Source organism: Bidens hawaiensis, unplaced genomic scaffold, assembly GCF_021521415.1.
Source record: "Bidens hawaiensis isolate Kalapana, Puna unplaced genomic scaffold, B.hawaiensis_p1.1 tig00062347_1, whole genome shotgun sequence".
NCBI lineage: Eukaryota > Viridiplantae > Streptophyta > Magnoliopsida > Asterales > Asteraceae > Bidens > Bidens hawaiensis.
In genome coordinates this window covers 42,868-51,297 of record NW_027501194.1, presented here as the reverse complement: position 1 = coordinate 51,297, position 8,430 = coordinate 42,868, and the positions used below count along the sequence as shown (strand labels likewise).

General features: G+C 32.9%; 1 pseudogene across 1 annotated transcript; it reads right to left on the bottom strand.

Moving 5' to 3' along the window:
• Window positions 1-635: 635 nt before the first annotated feature.
• Window positions 636-6,636, bottom strand: LOC143603657 (protein DETOXIFICATION 32-like; annotated as a pseudogene). Its single transcript, XR_013148105.1, has 8 exons — window positions 6,279-6,636; window positions 4,971-5,512; window positions 4,009-4,095; window positions 2,064-2,120; window positions 1,728-1,966; window positions 980-1,098; window positions 789-875; window positions 636-719 (listed from the first exon to the last, which is right to left on the bottom strand). The product of XR_013148105.1 is annotated as a protein DETOXIFICATION 32-like (transcript).
• Between the last annotated feature and the right edge of the window lie 1,794 nt (window positions 6,637-8,430).

The following is an 8,430-nucleotide window of genomic DNA, read 5'->3' as shown; positions in this document are numbered from 1 at the left end:
TTGATGCATTTGGGTCTCTTGCCCCCGATGCTGCTACGTTTCTAAAAAGAGTTCAGAGGGTCGGCACAGTAACTCAACGACCGCCGAAGAACGATAATTTTGTTTTTAGTAGGATCGGTTTTGTCATTCAATAAGGGGTGACGTCGTAGCTTGTTGCCCGTTTATATGCCTCTTTATTGTAATTGAGTCTTTTTATTAGATTGAAATAAATTAATTGTTTAATAAAAAAATTGTCTTTTAATAAATTAGTCTTTTTAAACGTTTGTGTTACGCATAGATCTGGAATTATCTTGGTCTTTACAGTTCATACTCTACATCTCATCACACTTGAAATCTCTTTGAATTCATTGTAATTCCAAATTACAATAATATAAATGATAATAACAAAATCATCAACATTAATAGATTAGATTGCATTTTACTTATTTGCATTGTTTATAGCAAGTTGGCAAGTTTGGTGAAAAGTCAAACCAACTAAAATAATTTTTTTTTAAAAAAATCAATACATGTTCCATATGCTATGATCACACTATGCATTATTTAAGTTTCATTTTTGAAAATAAATAATTTATTAAACTAATTAAATGTCACACAAAATGCACCAAAATCATTACCAACCTTTAATATGAAACAACCCCTAAAAAACCCTCTTTTTATTGCACTTCAACAGCATTCCTTTGACCCGACCATTCTTTAATTCTCTTGTCAGCCAAGGAGGCCTACAAAGATAATAAACACATTCAAGTAACTTCACTAACAATGCAAAATATTGATGTGATATAAATTACCTCTTTGTCCCAATTGGTTCGGTAACAAATGAAGAACAAAATGAGTGTTTGTACGACAGTTCCTGTCAACATGCCGATCCATATACCCTATAATAACCGATCACACTTTGTTTAAATGCCTCTTTGAAACGACGAGTCAAATTCATTAGTGTATGAAAATGTCAATTGAATAATTTAAAGATCTAACTAACCTTTATGCCCAAATCAGCTACGAATCCGAGAGTTAGTCCCAAAGGTATGCCAAAGATATAATAGCATGCAACATTTATATAAGCTATAATAGATTGCCATCCTGCCCCAATTGCAACACCTACATCTTCATATAAAATATACAACTATATATGATTCCATAGCTAAATAAGTATTTAAACATATGTCACGCAAGGCTTTAACAATGTAAGAAAACTTGTTAAATTTTATTTTGGATACTGTTGAGTGGCAAGGCCGAAAACATCCCTTAAAAAATAATGATATTGTCATTCCTACTTTGATGGAATGAAAATGGTTAAAATGTAAAATAGGAGATTAAAGGTTCAAACCTTATATAATGTAACATTTAGTCGCTAAAAAAATAATGATGTTAAATCATAAAGTGTTATTTTTTTAATTAAGAATACTAATATAGTTGAAGCTTTTAGCGGCTAGCATTAGCTTTACCCTGAGTTATTTATATTGTCCCACTTGAAAAACAACTTATTTATAAAGTGTTATTTTGAGACATTATTAGAAGTGTTTCCTTGTTGGTTACTATTTTATAACAAACTTGATTACTATTATATAACATATTTCCTTATTAAAAAGTATTTAAAGATGATTAAATATTAGAATAAGTCCATAAAACCTATATTATGATTATTATCTTTTCAAAGTTTTCTCTTTTAATGCTTTCAAAATCTTATTATATTCAAAAATAGAAAACCAATGAACAAACATGTGTACCAGTGAGTGCGGGTTGAATATTGTTAATGACAAGACAAGCCGCTAGTAAAGGAGTGAGAGTGTAAACCGCTTGTTGAACTTCTGAACTGTCAGCGAAGAGAGCCGGATACTGATGTCGGAAAATAATAAGGAGAATGGCGAGCATGGTACCGAATATAAAAGAGGAAATAACAACCACCCCGATAGCGAATTTTGCTGCTCTGGGATGGGAAGCCCCTAATTCATTTGACACCCTTACACTGCAACAAAATTTAACTTTAGGATTTGTTTGTAATTATTTTAAATATTTGGAGAATGTTGAGTTTATAAGAGTTTCTTTAGAAAGTAGATACTAACCTGATTGCTACATTAAATCCAATTGCTATCATAACTGCCCAACCAACAATGTTTGTGCTGCAACAATGTTTGGAACAAAAACTATTTATTTGAGTTAAAATAAAATAATAAAATAACATGAAAAGGAGAAATTAAACTCAATTACGCATAAAAGAAGTCAACACTAATTATTTCATCGTGGTTTTGGTCATATTCTTTAGTACGTAATGATTAATTTCTGCCTTCACAAGATTTTAAAAAGAATATAGCATTTCTGTATTGTAATTATTTAAAAAATAACTGTGCTTTTAAATGAGCTATTAAACAATTTTTATTAAGAAAAAAATAAAAGCGATTTATTCATAAAAATAGCAAACCGTAATGATTTAAAATTTTAATTAAAAAATAGCAACTAAATTATACAAATAAAATTATTGAGATGTGCATATATTTTTTGCTTTTTATTGTCTTTTGTTCTTGTTAAAAGATTAATCCCACACATAGTATTTTTTTCTCTTCGAATAAAAACAAAGTAGCAATTTATTAAACAGGCTACAAAATTTGTCATAACATAACTTCATCGGTTGGGGCACTTCAAATTTGCAGGATTCACATGTGATCGATCAGTCATCTCATGCTAAGCTGATAACCTCTACCTCTTGCTGTACCAATGAGGTTGATGGTTGAAGATTTATTAACAAAGACAAAAGATTTAAAAACCTGAGTTTGAAAAAGGAATATCTTGAGTTCAAGTGCGTAAAGGTTTAAAAGAAATTTGTCATTCGATAAAAAAAAATACCCTCTTGCTGTCCACGTTTTAAAGAAAAAAGGACATATACGTTTACTTTTCTACTTTTTTTTAACTTTTATACAACAAATTTAAGAATAGTTTATCCAATTTTGAGAGCTTAATCAAATTTAAATTTATATTATTTTTACTATAGAATAACATAGCATAACAGTCATCTCCCATTTTTTTAAAGGCATCAACTAGACAACTACCGTGGCAAGGGTGAACATCTTTCACAAATGATCATAATCTTGTCATGCTTTATCACATAAGTTCAATTCCATCTAACAGTGGTGTTACCCATATTTTAAAACGCATACATGAGCCATGATTCGACCCGAGATCCATCAAAAGAAAACACTAAGAAAAACCTCATGACCACTCTCGAAACATCAACTCACAATCATTTGGTTTAGTTATAGGGGAGAGGACACTATTTTATAATTTATATCAAGATACCATTGAGCTTAATGCCTTCTCATCTCTCTCATTATCAAAAGTTGAAGACGGGGATAATAAAAATACAAAAGGCGTAGTTGATGGAGTATAAGCTAAAGATTAGTATATGCTAAAGGTAAGTGTTACATGTGTTCCTTAAGCTAAAGATGAATCACATTTGCATTTTTTTTTTTTGACTTCAAACTTCTACCTTTGAAAAGAATCATGTCCAAATGCGTTCACAGGACAAACAAACAAAACTTATTGTCTAAAAAGTGAAACATGTTTGAAAACAACTTTGATACCTATCAGATTATAGATATATGGTATCTGTCACATTACAAATATTTAAGGAATCGGTCAACAAGCTTTGCAGCTGACAGCCATAAATATAGGTCACGCAAAAACCAAACGGAAGAGAACGGCAACTTTAATACGTCACCTATATGTTTTTAAAAGATTTGATATAATTTTTTATTTTATTTTTTGTTTCTAGTTAATCACTTAATTGTCTTTGAAGTAATTCCAATCAATTAAATAACAAAACATGTATTTTTTAGTGAGAGGAGAAAACATATATTATTTCATCCAAATTATTAATCAAAATAAATTAATAAATAATAATGCCGTGAAGTTAGAATCAGCTTAATAATTATTATAATAGAACATAAAATTATATCTTTTCTATCGACAGAGACCACATGTTTTAACATATTTAGTATAGTACTGAGTACTGACCATATGGAGAGTGCATCAACAGCAACTTGAGCATTCGGTAGATATCCAGCAAAGAGTATCAACGCCATAAAGTACCATGTCTCCAAGCTATCCCAAAAGAGAAAATTTTATATGCAAGTCGTTATACATCCATTTAATTCTAAATATAGTATCATACAAATAATACATATAAAATACCTTGTTGTAAAATAAAAATACCAAGTTAAATTTTGCCGATCGAAAAATGTTTTCACTTTCAAAAAGTTATCGATAAGTTCTGTACGTAGTTTAACAGCTAGTAGACGCCACATCTACCTACCGGCAGAGCCGGCTCCGAGAAGGCGAAAATCTTTTTGGGCCTTAAGTAATATTAATATTTTGTTGGGTCTAAACAATTTAATGCTAAATGGGCTTACTTGATTATGATTTGAGTTATGTAAAAACTTTTGTATAAAAATAAGTTTAAAAATGTCGCAAATAAGACTAGAGCCCACAAACATTTGTTTAGATGTCATACTCTTTTGCCACTAGACCAAACAATTGGTTATGTAATTGTGTTGAAACATTGATTATACATTTTTTTTCCATAAAAGTACATATAATTTAAAAAAAAAATAAAAATTCGGGCCTAATAGGGTGTAGGACCTGTGGCCGTCGACTACCCTGCCCCTGCTTACGGGTGAGGCATATATATACTTCTAAAGAAAACTAAACAGCGTTAAATAACCAGTCACATAAACCTGATGTACCGTTTTATGAAAAAACACACTGTAAACTTAGTTGGATGGGACAGAAGAAAAATGTACCGATAAAAATATATGTAGTAATTCAACATACTTCAAAAAAAATATTTTTTTAAATGTAGCAAGCAATATCAATTTTGTGTATATACATTTTTAAATAGTGAATTGTATAAAATGTTATTCCGTACATGGTTAAAACTTAAAACAGTAAAACTTAAAAGGTAAAACATGTGGTGTTACCAAAGCATAATGGCCGAAGCAAATGACAGCTTGACAAAGCTCCAAAGATTAGTAAATGCACCCCAACTAAACCCTGACCATGCTCTACCACAAGACCCACTAAATACATAAATCAACTGAGCCACCACAATGAACCACCAAGACAGGTTCAACATCACCGCACCACCCGCCAACCCCCACCCCAACTTTAACATAAACAACCAACTAAACCCCGTATGTAACACGAGCGCGGTCCCAGCGATACACGCCATTACCATTATCTTACTTTGTGCTTGTAAAAACTTCGCGATAGGAAAATTTAACGCGTATGCAAACAATTGTGGGATCATCCATAACGCCACTTTCCCTGCCGCGTGTGCGATCTCTTCAGTTTGCCCGATCAGCAATAGCATTGGGGTCGCGAAAATGTATAGTTTCACCATTAAAAGAGCCGTGGTTAGTAGGATGACCCACGATCGTTGCATATATACGCCTAACATATCGATTTGTCCTGCGCCATATGCTTGCCCGCATAACGTCTCCAACGCACTTCCCATACCGAGCTGTCAGTTGTTTGAAACATACATTAAAAAACACAAGCTGGATGAATTTATAGGTGTTCATTATTCGGCTTGAAAATGATTTGACAAAAACACCAATCAAATTACAAATTTAGTTTTTGGTTTTGATTAAAATAGAATAAGTCACATAATACATATTTTAATATTGACTATTTAAATTTCATTGTTCAGCATATCCCACTAATATTTTAGACCCATCTTATTTATTTCACGTGATCCAATAACCAATAATGGTTAATTCTTTAAACAAAAAGTAGGACAAAAATGATACTTCTAAGTTATTACATCGTGAAATATACCGAATAAATTAAATAATCCGAATTAAATAAATAGAATAAAAATCATGCTTATCTAAATTATATCATTTAGATCACACTGGTTACATTTTTTTTATTTTTAAAACTAAATGTTAAATGTTGCAATATATGAGATTATAAGATCCTATAACCTTCTGTTTCACACCTTATTAACAATTTTACCTTTTCATTAAAGTAGGAATAATTTTTAGTTATATTTTAATTAATTTTCATGCTTAATTCAATAATAACAAATAACATAAAAGAGACCGAAAACGAAACTGTAACCGAATCAAACTCAAATTCCGTTATCGGTTTAGTTCAGATTTATATGAATCGGTTTCAGTTCAGTTTTCGCTTTCACGTAAAAAAAACCTCGTTAAACCAAAAACCGAACCAATAAACACCTACACCATAACAACTTTTATATAAATTATCAAACACATACGCACCATGATCCCTAACGAGAATCCAGCAATCACCAAATTCTCGACCGAAAAAGCCGCAAGATCGAGAGTTCCAACATGACCCGCAAACGTTTGCGTAACGGCCCCGAGAGAGTACCGACACACGGACGTGAAAATTGCGGGTCCCGCAAGGTACCAAAGCTTCTTTGACTCTATACCAAACCGGACAAACAGTTCCTTTGCCCCGGTAATAGGCGGTATCTTCACTACCGGAGCGGAAGGTGACAGCGGTGGCGACATGTTTATTGGAGAGAAGCGGTGCATGCGGGTCACTTTCCATTGAACCTACACGAGGTTTTTAATTTTTAGAGGATGATTCGGTTCCACTCATATAAATAAGAAGTGATAATAATATATAACAAGATGCTGGCTAGCCACCTACCCGCTAGTGATTTGCGGGCTTGTAATATCTTTTGTATACACATATTTAGAAAAATATTCATTTATTATTCTTTGATTGGCTAGTATAATAAACCAATCCCTTAAATCATGTGGCTACTGGTAGCTTGTACAAGGTTATCAGTTTAGATTTCGAGTCTATTTAGGTTTTCGTCTTCCTGTATATTACGCTAAATAGTTATGTTGTTCTGGCGGCACAACGATGTTAAGTGACAACGAACGGTATGGATTTTTTGGAGAACATCCAGCCAAACTCTGAAGCCAACGTAAAATATGACTAAAGTGTGATAATCTAAATACGAGAAAGTCACCATTCCAAAAATAAAATAATATTATAAACCAATTAAGGAAGATAGTCAAACTGAGATTGGTTAGGTTTAAAATGATGTGGTTAAGAGGATAGGAGAGAGTTTTTATGTGGGAAAATTCTCAAAATAGGTATTTATAATTATGTATATCAGGTTTTAGGTATCATTTTTAACATATTCCCAAAATAGGTATTATAAACTAGTCGTGACGAACAGTTTATGATTATTCACGAGTAGTTTGTATAATCAATTAAAACTTGCCACGTGTCTATAAACTAACCGTAGCGACCAGTTTCACTAATATCTACTCGTAAAGATTAAATAAGTTTAAACCCTTGTAATCAGCGCCACACGAGTAAATAAGATATTCTTTAGTCGCGAATAGCAGATTATAAAACCTTAAGAGTCGCGAGTATTTTATCAAACTAACTACGACGATGTGTTTGATTACCAAATGCATCTAACTGGTTTGTTTTACAAAACACTAACTGGAATGGTTAGTTTGTTTGGTTAACTAGTCTTTACTAGTAGACACTGGTCAACGACTACTTTATATACATTAAACGAGTATTTTGTTGGTAACTAACTCGTCTCGATAAGTTTATCCGGTAAACATTACTCTTACGAGCAGTTCATTTGTAGTTAACTCGTCGTGACTAGTTTACCTTGTTTATATTCCCAATACGAGTATTTTACTGTTAATAAACTCTTTCTGATAAGTTACCAGATTTACATTAACCATACGAGTAATTTATAGGTAGTTAACTCGTCTTGTCTATATCTTGCTATAAACTAGTCGTGACTAGAGGTGCACAAATCGGGGGTTTTTTAAATACCCGGGTTCGGGTATGGAACCGGGTTCGGGTATGGAGAAAACCATAGTAATGAGTTTTTTGGGTTTTTTTCTGAGGTTTTTTCGGGTATAAATTGGATTTTTTAAAAGTTTGCACTTTTTAAGGTATTTTTCAGGTATACATCGGGCATTTGAAATACTAGGTTTCGGGTTTTGGAAAAACCCGGTTCCGAGTATGGAACCGGTTCGGGTTTTCGGGAATTAACATATACAAATCGGGTCTGGTTCGGGTTCGGGTTTTAGTGCCAAAATGCATTCCCTATTAGTACCCTACGGGTAGGGTCGGGTACGGGTTTGGGTATTAAAAACCCGGGTATTAAAAACATTTTCCAAAACCCGAAGAAGCGTCACGATCCGCTGTGTACAAAAAACCCGAACCTGGAACCGGATCCGAAATAAAAACCCGAGACCGGTTTTTTTAATACCCGGGTTTTTAATACCCAACCCCGTACCCGACCCTACCCGTAGGGTACTGACAGGGAATGAATTTTGTCATTAAAACCCGAACCCGAACCCGAACCAGACCCGATTTGTATCCGGTAATACCCGAAAACCCGAACCAGTTCCATACTCGGAA